Genomic DNA, 9,443 nt, shown 5'->3' on the forward strand with positions numbered 1-9,443 from the left:
GTGAGTCTCAAACATCTTGGTACAACAAAAAACAAAAAAGCTATCAAAACTATTGGGGTCACGTCAGAGAAGTTCAGGAACTATTGGGGTCATGTCAAAGAAGCTCAGCTGAAGAATCTTTTACTGGCCAAAGAGGGGACAATTTGAGCATGAATAAGAATAAAAACAATAATGCATGGAACCAGTAAATGTGTTAAAATCTAAGGGTTTATAATGATACTTAAAAAAAAAAAAAAACCCAACAACCCTCATTGGTCATCTTCAGAGTGTTGTTCTAGGCAACCAGCTCTTTATTCCGAGGATAGGTAAAAGGAAAGAAAAAGTTTATTTATCCATTTACTAGTTGAAGGGCATTTGGGTACTTTCCCATAAGCATTTGTGTACATATTTTTATGTGAATGTAAGTTTTCATTTCTTTATACAAAGTACCTATAAATGGAATTGTTGGGTCATATGGAACCCTGGTGGCACAGTGATTGAAAGTTACAGCTGCTAACCAAAAGGTCGGCAGTTTGAATCCACCGGCCGCTCCTTGAAAACCCTATGGGGCAGTTCTACTCTGTCCTATAAGGTCGCTATGAGTCAGAATCAACTCGACAGCAATAGATTTCAGGGTTTTTTTTGGGGTGGGGGGCAGTTTATGGGTAGGTATATGTTTAACTTTGTAAGACATGTCAAACTTTTTACCAGAGTGCCTGTCTTGTACCATTTTGCTCTCCTACCAGCAATGCATAAGAGTTCCAGTTGCTCCACATAGTTGGCAGCACTTGGTATTGTCAGAATATTAACTATTCTGATAGGCTTATAATGGCATCACATTATGGTTTTAATTTACATTTCCCTAATGAACAAACACTGTTTATGTATTTGTTTGCCATCCATATATCTTCCTTAGTGGTGAATTGCTTGTTCAAATCTTTTGCCCATTTTTAAGAATGGGGTTGTTTTCTTATTGAGAATTCTTTATTCTGGATACAAGACTTTTGTCAAAAATCTGATCTGCAAATATTTTCTTCCAGTCTGTGGCTTGTCTGTTTGTTCTCTTAACAGTGTCTTTCACAGGGCAAAAGTTTCAAATTTGATTAATTTCAATTTATCAATTTTTTATTTTAAGAATCTTGCTTTAGACCCAAAGTCACAAAGATTTCCTCCTATGTTTTATTCTGAGAGTTTCTGTCTGATAGACAGCAAGTCCTCTTAATGTGACACAAACAGGACACACAGTCAGCTGTGAAACGTTCTTGCCAAAAAATTGAACTGACCAAGCTGCTAGCCAGGGTCAAGACTCTCAGCAATCAACATAAGTAATATTTTAATGAATTACTTTAAAAAGTAAAAATGAATGCAAAAAATCTATGATAAAAAATATAAAAATTTTAAACAAAGACAGGATTTCAGTACTATTACTGATTTTTCCTTTTTGCTTGGCTCCAGTCTGGCTCAACATGGCGGTTACTGATCCTGATCCTAGTCTACAGCCTAAATCTAGCTACATTGCACAGAAAACATAGGGGATGGAAGAACATGTTGACTGAATCCAGTATGTTGGAAGCTACAGACTGGTGACCAGTTTCTTCAACAAATAAATTGCAAGGGGAAAAAAATAGCATGATGGTTACACAGATGTGTTCCCTTTATGATATTTCAGTAAGCTGTGCCCTTATGATATGTGTACTTCCCAGTAATATATTGCAATACAAGCATTTTCTAAAGAGATAAAAGAAAAAAGCACCTAAACTTGAAGAGGTACTGAGTTTACATGATTAGTTTGCAGGCCATTTACTATAATCTCATTGTTCATATTGTTTTGTAACAGTTTTTTCATAATTTATCATCTGAATTATAAACCTTTTTAAACAAAACTTTTAAAAAGCCTTAGCTAACCCTGAATTATTTGCAATGCATAGGGGTGAAATGAGTAAAGTCTAGAATTTTACTTTAAAACATTTAGCATAAAAGAAAAAAGATTAATGAAGTAGATGTGGGGGTAATTGATCATGGTTGAATCTAAGGAATGAGCTGGAGTTCATTACACCGTCCACTTTTGTATTTGCTTGAAAATTTTTCATAATAAAAATAAAAAATGTCCCTTTGCCCTACCTGCTGTCATTCTCTACATTAGGTTGCTTCCCCCCTCCAACTATTTATTATCTATAGGTGCCTTGTATATTGGTCTATTGGCTGTCTCCTTTCAGAATATGCCACAAAAACAGGATGTACCTGAGTCTTGTTTGCTACTCTGTTCCTAGCCAAAAAAATAGTTCCTGGCATGGAACAGGTGTTCAGTTAACATCTGTTGACTGAGTATTACATTTTGTGTATCGCCACAGAACAACACTGCTCAAATTCTATCAGCCCTAAAGAAAAAAATCAAGAGGGACAACTTTATCAGTGTCTCACATTAATATAAATAGGTGTAGTTGGTGGATATTTTATTTTTTATATTATTATCTATGAAAGAGGATCTCAAGCACAGTGCCAATTACTGTCCCAAAGAGACCCCAGCTCTTCACATTGGTGTCCCAGGTCTTTTCTCCTTGAATCAACTGTGAGATGTGGTTGGATGCAGAGACTAAGTACCCCCGTCTCAGGAGTCCTTCACACTGATTTCATGGCCCCAAACCTGGTTATTTGCCAATCTGGAAAGTCTAGTGATGAAAACAAAGCCCAACTCTTTAATGTGACCCATTCTTAAGTTATTTTGGGGGATTGTTGATTTCAAAGAACTTTGAGGTTTTATAGACTCCACCTTTCTTAAATTGTTTTAAAACCATAACAACAAACTAGTTGCCATCAAGTCAGTTCTGATTCATGTGGACCCCAAGCCCGGCAGAGTAGAAGTATGCTTGGCAGGGTTTTCAATGGCTGGTTTTTCAGACCTAAATTGTTTTAAGGCTGTACTAAACAAAAAACAGTCATCGCACAGTATAATTCTGCAACGACCAGTTCCTAATCAGCTCTCAGTGTCTAAGTCAGCTTCCCCATCCTGTGATGGGGAAATGCAACTCAGAATAAACAAGTTTCATTCCAAAATTTAGCTCCTTCAAAGTAATAACATAGTTGAAGTTTCTTGCGTGATATTTCTTTCTTTTGTTTTGGTTTTAACTCATGTGATATTTCTTGTGCTTAAAAACAAAACTTGTATGCTTGGCTGTCTGATTTCTTTTCTTTTCTTGGTTGTAGTTTTGTGGACATGCGGTATGAGTGAAAAATTTTGGGATAAAGAAAATATTTATTCTTATTCGTAAAAGTTGCGATCTGTTCTTTCTCTGAAGTCTGTCCTGTAGTCGGTTGAGATGAAATATTAGAAAGCCAAGTACCTGTGTAGAATTGGATTCGCCTGGGCATCTGTTAATTTGGTTGACTCTTCAGAGCATCTCCCATATGCTTCAAGATGGAACCATGCTATGGAATGAATTGTGTCCATCAGTTCAACATACACGCAAATGTGACCTTGTTTGTTTCTTCTAAGAAAGAAGATATACCAGTTAAGTTCATGCCTGAGTAGAGCGGGTCTTAGTCCTAATCCTTTCTGAATGGTGTTTTATAAAAGGGGAGAAAAGACATATAAACGGAGTCATACTCAGGGGGAACACAGCATGTGTGGATCTGTCTACAAGCAAAGGAACACCAAGGATTGCTGGCAGCCACCAGAAGCTAGGAGAGAAGCATGCAACAGTTCTCCCAAAGCCCTCAGAAGGAATTGACATGGCCCATTTAGACCGCTAGCTTCCAGGACTGTGAGACAAATTCTGTTCTTCAAAGACTCCCACTTTGGAATATTTCATAGTGGCACCCTCAGGAAACCATACAGACCACCCTCATTTTGCACACAAGGTCTTAGTGGTGCATCTTGGATCCTGATCTCTGAAGATCCCTACTGGCCCTTGGCTTCCACCCTATTAACCAAGCATCTCCCCACCTATCCCAGGAGCTCTGGCTCCTTTTCACGTCCCTCAGGGGTCCAGAGCTCAGGAGTCCTCAGCCCAGACTCTGCAGAATATGCTTTTCCACCCCGTATAATGGGAATACACTCCAAGGTGTATTCCAGAACCAGAGAGGTCCAGGACAGGATGAAATTATTGCCAAACAGTGCTGAATTATAGAGCCCTTGGAGTCTACATGCCCTGTCAGAGAGTCTGCCCAGATCTTCTGGAAACACTAAATTTACATTACACAGTAAAGTATTTTAGGCGCTAGGGAAAATATGTTTTTATTCAGTATCCATTCGACAAATATTGTCTGAGCCCCTGCCTTGGGCCAGACACTGTAAGATGTGTTGAGATCCATGGTCCCTTACCTCATGGTGTATATAACCCAGCATGGAAACAAGCATAAACAACTCCCCGTAACGGGCAGTGATGAGTGCTCTAGATGAGTCTTTCCTGGCCGTTCTTCCTTAGCGTGAGTTTATGTCTGAGAGTTTTACTGACAATATCTTTTTGGAGCAATTTCTCTGTACTAGGATGGTGGTAAGTATTTTCCAACAGTTATCCTCTTTGGTCCTTACAAGAATACTGATGTTGTAGGTATTACCATCACTATTTTACAGATAAGGAACTGAAGCTTAGAGAAATGAGAGGGGTCACATAACCTGGCAAGTCACAGAGCTGGAGTTAAAAAAAATTGTTTTCCACTTGCCATCGAGTCAGTTCTGACTCATGGTGACCCCATGTGTGTCAGAGCAGAACTGTGCTCCATAGGGTCTTCAATGACTGCTTTCTTGGAAGTGGATAGCCAGGCCTGTCTTCTGAGGCCCCTGGTTGGATTCACACCTCCAACCATTTGCATTGCCCAGGGACGCTGGAATTTAAACTACAGCCTGTCTTACTCCACAACCACATGAGCGTATGCTGAAACTTTATGCAGGTGCCAAGCTCTCGGATGCTAATGACCAGCGGTTCAAACCTGCCAGCTGCTCCACGGGAGAAAAGACCTGGCGATCTGCTCCCACCAAGCTTTCAAACCCCAAACCCATTGCCATAGAGTTGATTCTGACCCATAGCTACCCTATAGGAAGGGGTAGGCCTGCTCCATAGGGTTTCCAAGGCTGTAATCTTTAGGGAAACTGACTGCCATATCTTTCTTCTGCGGAGCAGCTGGTGGTTTTGAACTGCTGACCTTCCCATTAGCTGCCAAGTGCTTAACCATCGTGCCACCAGGGTTTCTCCCGCAAAGATTACAGCCTTGGAAATCCTATGGGGCTGTTCTACTCTGTCCTTCGTTTCGACTGGGTTGCTATGAGTCAGAATCACCACCACCACCACCACCACGTCACAGTCTGAACACCAGAGGGCACTCAGAGAGCAAAGGAATGGGAAACATTTGGTTCCAGGGCTGCCACTCTGAATAAGTCACTACAAACAGACCTTCCCAAACTGATCTTTGAAGGTGGCTAACAGTGAACCTGGAGTTAAGAAGGCAGATCTGAACTTACTACACCCTTCTCTTAGGCAGAGATTGGTTAGGATTCAAAGCACTTAAGTCTGCTGCTTCTTTTAATCACAGTAGTTGCTCAACAATGTTTTGGGATTTAATCGAATGTTTGTGTAGCTAAAGGCACACATCTCTCTTGCTTCCGCTATCCTACAGCTTTCCAAACCAAGCAGCTGTCCAACTAGGAAACAGTCCAAGTGAAAATAGCTTTGTTCATCTGTGGGCTGTATTCACACATGGGATAGGGCCCCTGCTACCCTTCTGTCCTAGCTCTCTGAGCAGTGGGTGTCTGTTGTGGCCCTGGCTCCACCAGCTGAATCACAAAGGACTGACCCCAATCACCACGGGAGGTGTGCATCGTTGTTATTGTTAAGTGCCCTTGAGATGGTCCTGTAGGACAGAGTAAAACTGCCACATAGGGTTTCCAAGGAGCAGCTGGTGGATTCGAACTGCCGACACTTTGGTTAGCAGCTGTAGCACTTAACCACTACGCCAGCAGGGTTTCCAGGCCAATGTTAGGAATCAGAAATGGCCATTTCCTGTCCTTTCTATCTTCTCCTTCTTAGAGCTTCCCTGTTAGTTTCTAGTTGGCTTTTCTGCCATGTTTACAACTCACGAGGAACAGAATATGTAGCTAAAAATTACTGGAAAAAGCTAGTTCACACTTTAAGAAAAAGTATTCAAAAATAAGAAATGAACAACATGTCCTTAAAAGAACAGTACTCTGTGGAGTGCTTCAGTCTTCTGTGGCAGGAACCAAACAGAGCCCTTTTCAAGCCAGCCACACCCTGAGGTGATGCAATAGTAAACGAGACACAGTCATGGGCACGTGTTTTGCGATGTGAAGCTGGCCTGCCAGCTCAGGAAGTTACCCTAAAGTCCGCTGGGTTGTGGACCAACTGAGCTAATCTTCGGAGAAACTTCTCCAGGAGGTGCAGGGCACAGCAGAGGACATGAAGGGGCTTGGCTCTCACTCTTTGTCTAGGGAAGAGACAGCCAGCAAATTTTTTTTTTTTTAAGTAGGGAAGTTATGTGACCAGAATTCTGTATTAGTAAGATGGATTTGGTCACATTACGTGGGATGGGTTAAAGAAGAGACTTTGGGGGAGAAAGGGGTAGAACTATGTAAGCAATAGGGGGAGGAGGGAGCAAGTAAGAAGCATTTCAGAGCTAGAATTAACAGCTCTGAACTGCTGATTGGATGCGGGAGAAGGGGAAGGAGAAAGTATGACAGGCACACATTCTCTGAGCTTTTATCATGTTACTAAGAATATTACAGGTTTTAACTCATTTGGTAGGACTTATGATTATCCACCTTTTAGGGGAGAAGAAATTGAGGCACAGAGAGGTTAAGTCGTCTGTAAAAGGTTACACGGAGAGTAATGGCAGAGCTAAATTTGAACCCAAGCAGTCCAACTCCAGAGTCAGCATTGTTCACATATGCCACCTGTCTCTTGCTTCCAGTCTGGGTGACATGGAAGATGGTGGTGTCCCTGGCTGAGATGGGAAAGTCAGAGACGGAGCAGCTATGCATGGAGCGGAGGCAAGGTGTTGTCTGGACATGGGCAGAGTCTAGATGTTCTGCCAGGGCCTCAGGTGGAGATGTCCAGAAGGCTTCGTGTCCCAATGTGGAGAGGGAGCTGGTTTTCATTAAAAACAGTGAAACATCTGTAAAAATACTCTTGGCTGATTTTTCCAGTCAAGCTATTCAAGGAAGGCTGTCTATGCTAACAAACAGGAAGAGCATGGCCCAGTGGAAGGTTTGGCAGTTTTAGAAAGAGTAGGTTCATCAACAAAGGTGTTCAGGGCCTCTGGAACGTTGTGAGTGGGAAAGGGGCTAAGTGTTGATCTACAAAGACATAAAGAGCATGTGCTGAAAAAGGAGGAAGGAATGAATGTCTGTGAAGCTCTGTCAATTCATTCCATGTCCCCTCCTCATTCCAATGGATCAGTGCTTGTCAGTGCTGCCTGTCCATTAGAATCACCTGGGCAATTTTTAAAAATACTCATGCCCAGGCCTCACCTCAAACCCAAAACCATGCGGTCGAGTTGATTTCAACTCACAGCAACCTTATAGAACAGAGTAGAACTGCCCAATGGGTTTCCAAGGAGTAGCTGGTGGATTTGAACTGCCAACCTCTTTGGTTAGCAGCTGAGCTCTTAACCGCTGTGCCACCAGAACCAATTAAATCAGAAAACCTAGGCGTGGGCCTGGCCATGGGCAGTCCCCTCCGCCTTTTTTTTAATTGTGGAAAAATATGTAAGAGTCCCTGGGTGGCACAAGCACTTAATCGTTCAGCTACTAAGCAAAAGGTTGGTAGTTCAAATCCACCCAGAGGCACCTCAGAAAAAGGCCTGGCGATCTACTTCTGAAAGGTCACGGTCATTGAAAACCCCGTGGAGTACAGTTTTACTCTGAAACACAGAGTTGAATTGATAGCAACTGGTTTGGTTTGGAAAATATACATAAAATTTGCCATTTTAACCATTTTTGAGTACAATTCAGCAGCACTATATTCAGTGTTGTGCAGCTAACACTACTGTTTATTTCCAAAATGTTTTTTTCTATGCATTTCTTTTTTGCTTTTTTAAAATTTCTATTGTGCTTTAAGTGAAAGTTTACAAATCAAGTCAGTCTCTCACACAAAAACTTATATACACCTTGCTACATACTCCCAATTGCTCTCCCCCTAATGAGACAGTCTGCTCCCTCCCTCCACTCTCTTTTCATGTCCTTTTCGCCAGATTCTAACCTCGTCTACCCTCTCATCTCCCCTCCAGGCAGGAGATGCCAACATAGTCTCAAGTGTCCACCTGATCCAAGAAGCTCACTCCTCACCAGCATCCCTCTCCAACCCATTGTCCAGTCCAATCCCTGTCTGAAGAGTTGGCTTTGGGAATAGTTCCTGTCCTGCCAGCAGAAAGTCTATTTCCAAAATTTTTTCATCACCCCAGACAGAAACTCTGCACAGGCAGTTTCTAAAAGCTCTCTGAGTCCTTCTAATGAGCAGGGGTTAGGAACCACAGCCATAGTGGGAAATTTTATCTTGGAAGCAGATTATCAGAGAGCAGGGTAAGTAATGACTAACATCTACAAGTCCTTTTCAGTTCAGAAAGCCTTTCCCATTTGTGGCCTTATTTAAGGAACATCGTATCCTTATCCACTGGTTGGATGAGGAAACCATGAATCCAGTTATTTACCGGAAAAGCCAAGACTAGAACCCGACTCTGTTGACCCCAAATTCAAGGTTCTTTCATAACCCCACAGATGATAGGCCAAGTTCATCTGTACACACTATATGAAGGTGAAGGTGTAGGACTTTTAACAAGTGACCATGATCCACAGGAATGAATCTAAAAATAGAGCCACTCTTGTGTGCTGGAGCATAAAGGAGTGGAACCATCTAAACATAATGAGACGAAGAGCTAGTGAGGCCCAGATGCCCCAATAGCCCAGGAACAGATGGTGTGGCCGCAGGGCAGAATCAGGCAGGGGCAAGTGGGAGCAGAGAGTCAGCAAGTGAAGCACAAGGAGAGGCCTGGAGCTGGGCCATGGCCTGCCCAGGGTCAGAAGGCCTGGCATCCTGTGGTCAGACACAGGCCTTTGGGCACCCATAGTAGGTAGTGGTAGAAATGGCAAATCAGAGAAATTCCAGGAGATGTTTACCTACCTGAGGAGAAAAGGAGGAAGAGAAAGCAAGACTTGTTTCTGTTAACAGGAATTTGGCTGGGTATTAAGGAACACACCATATTATTAATCAGATAATAATCAATTCCTAATTTGTAATAAACAACATCATGATGAACACATAAAATATTGAAATTGTCAAGGATTTCATTTTACTTGGATCAACAATCAATGTCCATGGAAGCTGCAGTCAAGACATCAAACAACATATTGCATTGAGCAAATCTGCTGTAAAAGACCTCTTTAAAGTGTTACAAAGTAAAGACGTCACCTTGAGGACTAAGGTATGCCTGACCCAAGCCATGGTATTTTCAATTGC

Source organism: Elephas maximus, chromosome 13 (genome assembly GCF_024166365.1).
Source record: "Elephas maximus indicus isolate mEleMax1 chromosome 13, mEleMax1 primary haplotype, whole genome shotgun sequence".
NCBI lineage: Eukaryota > Metazoa > Chordata > Mammalia > Proboscidea > Elephantidae > Elephas > Elephas maximus.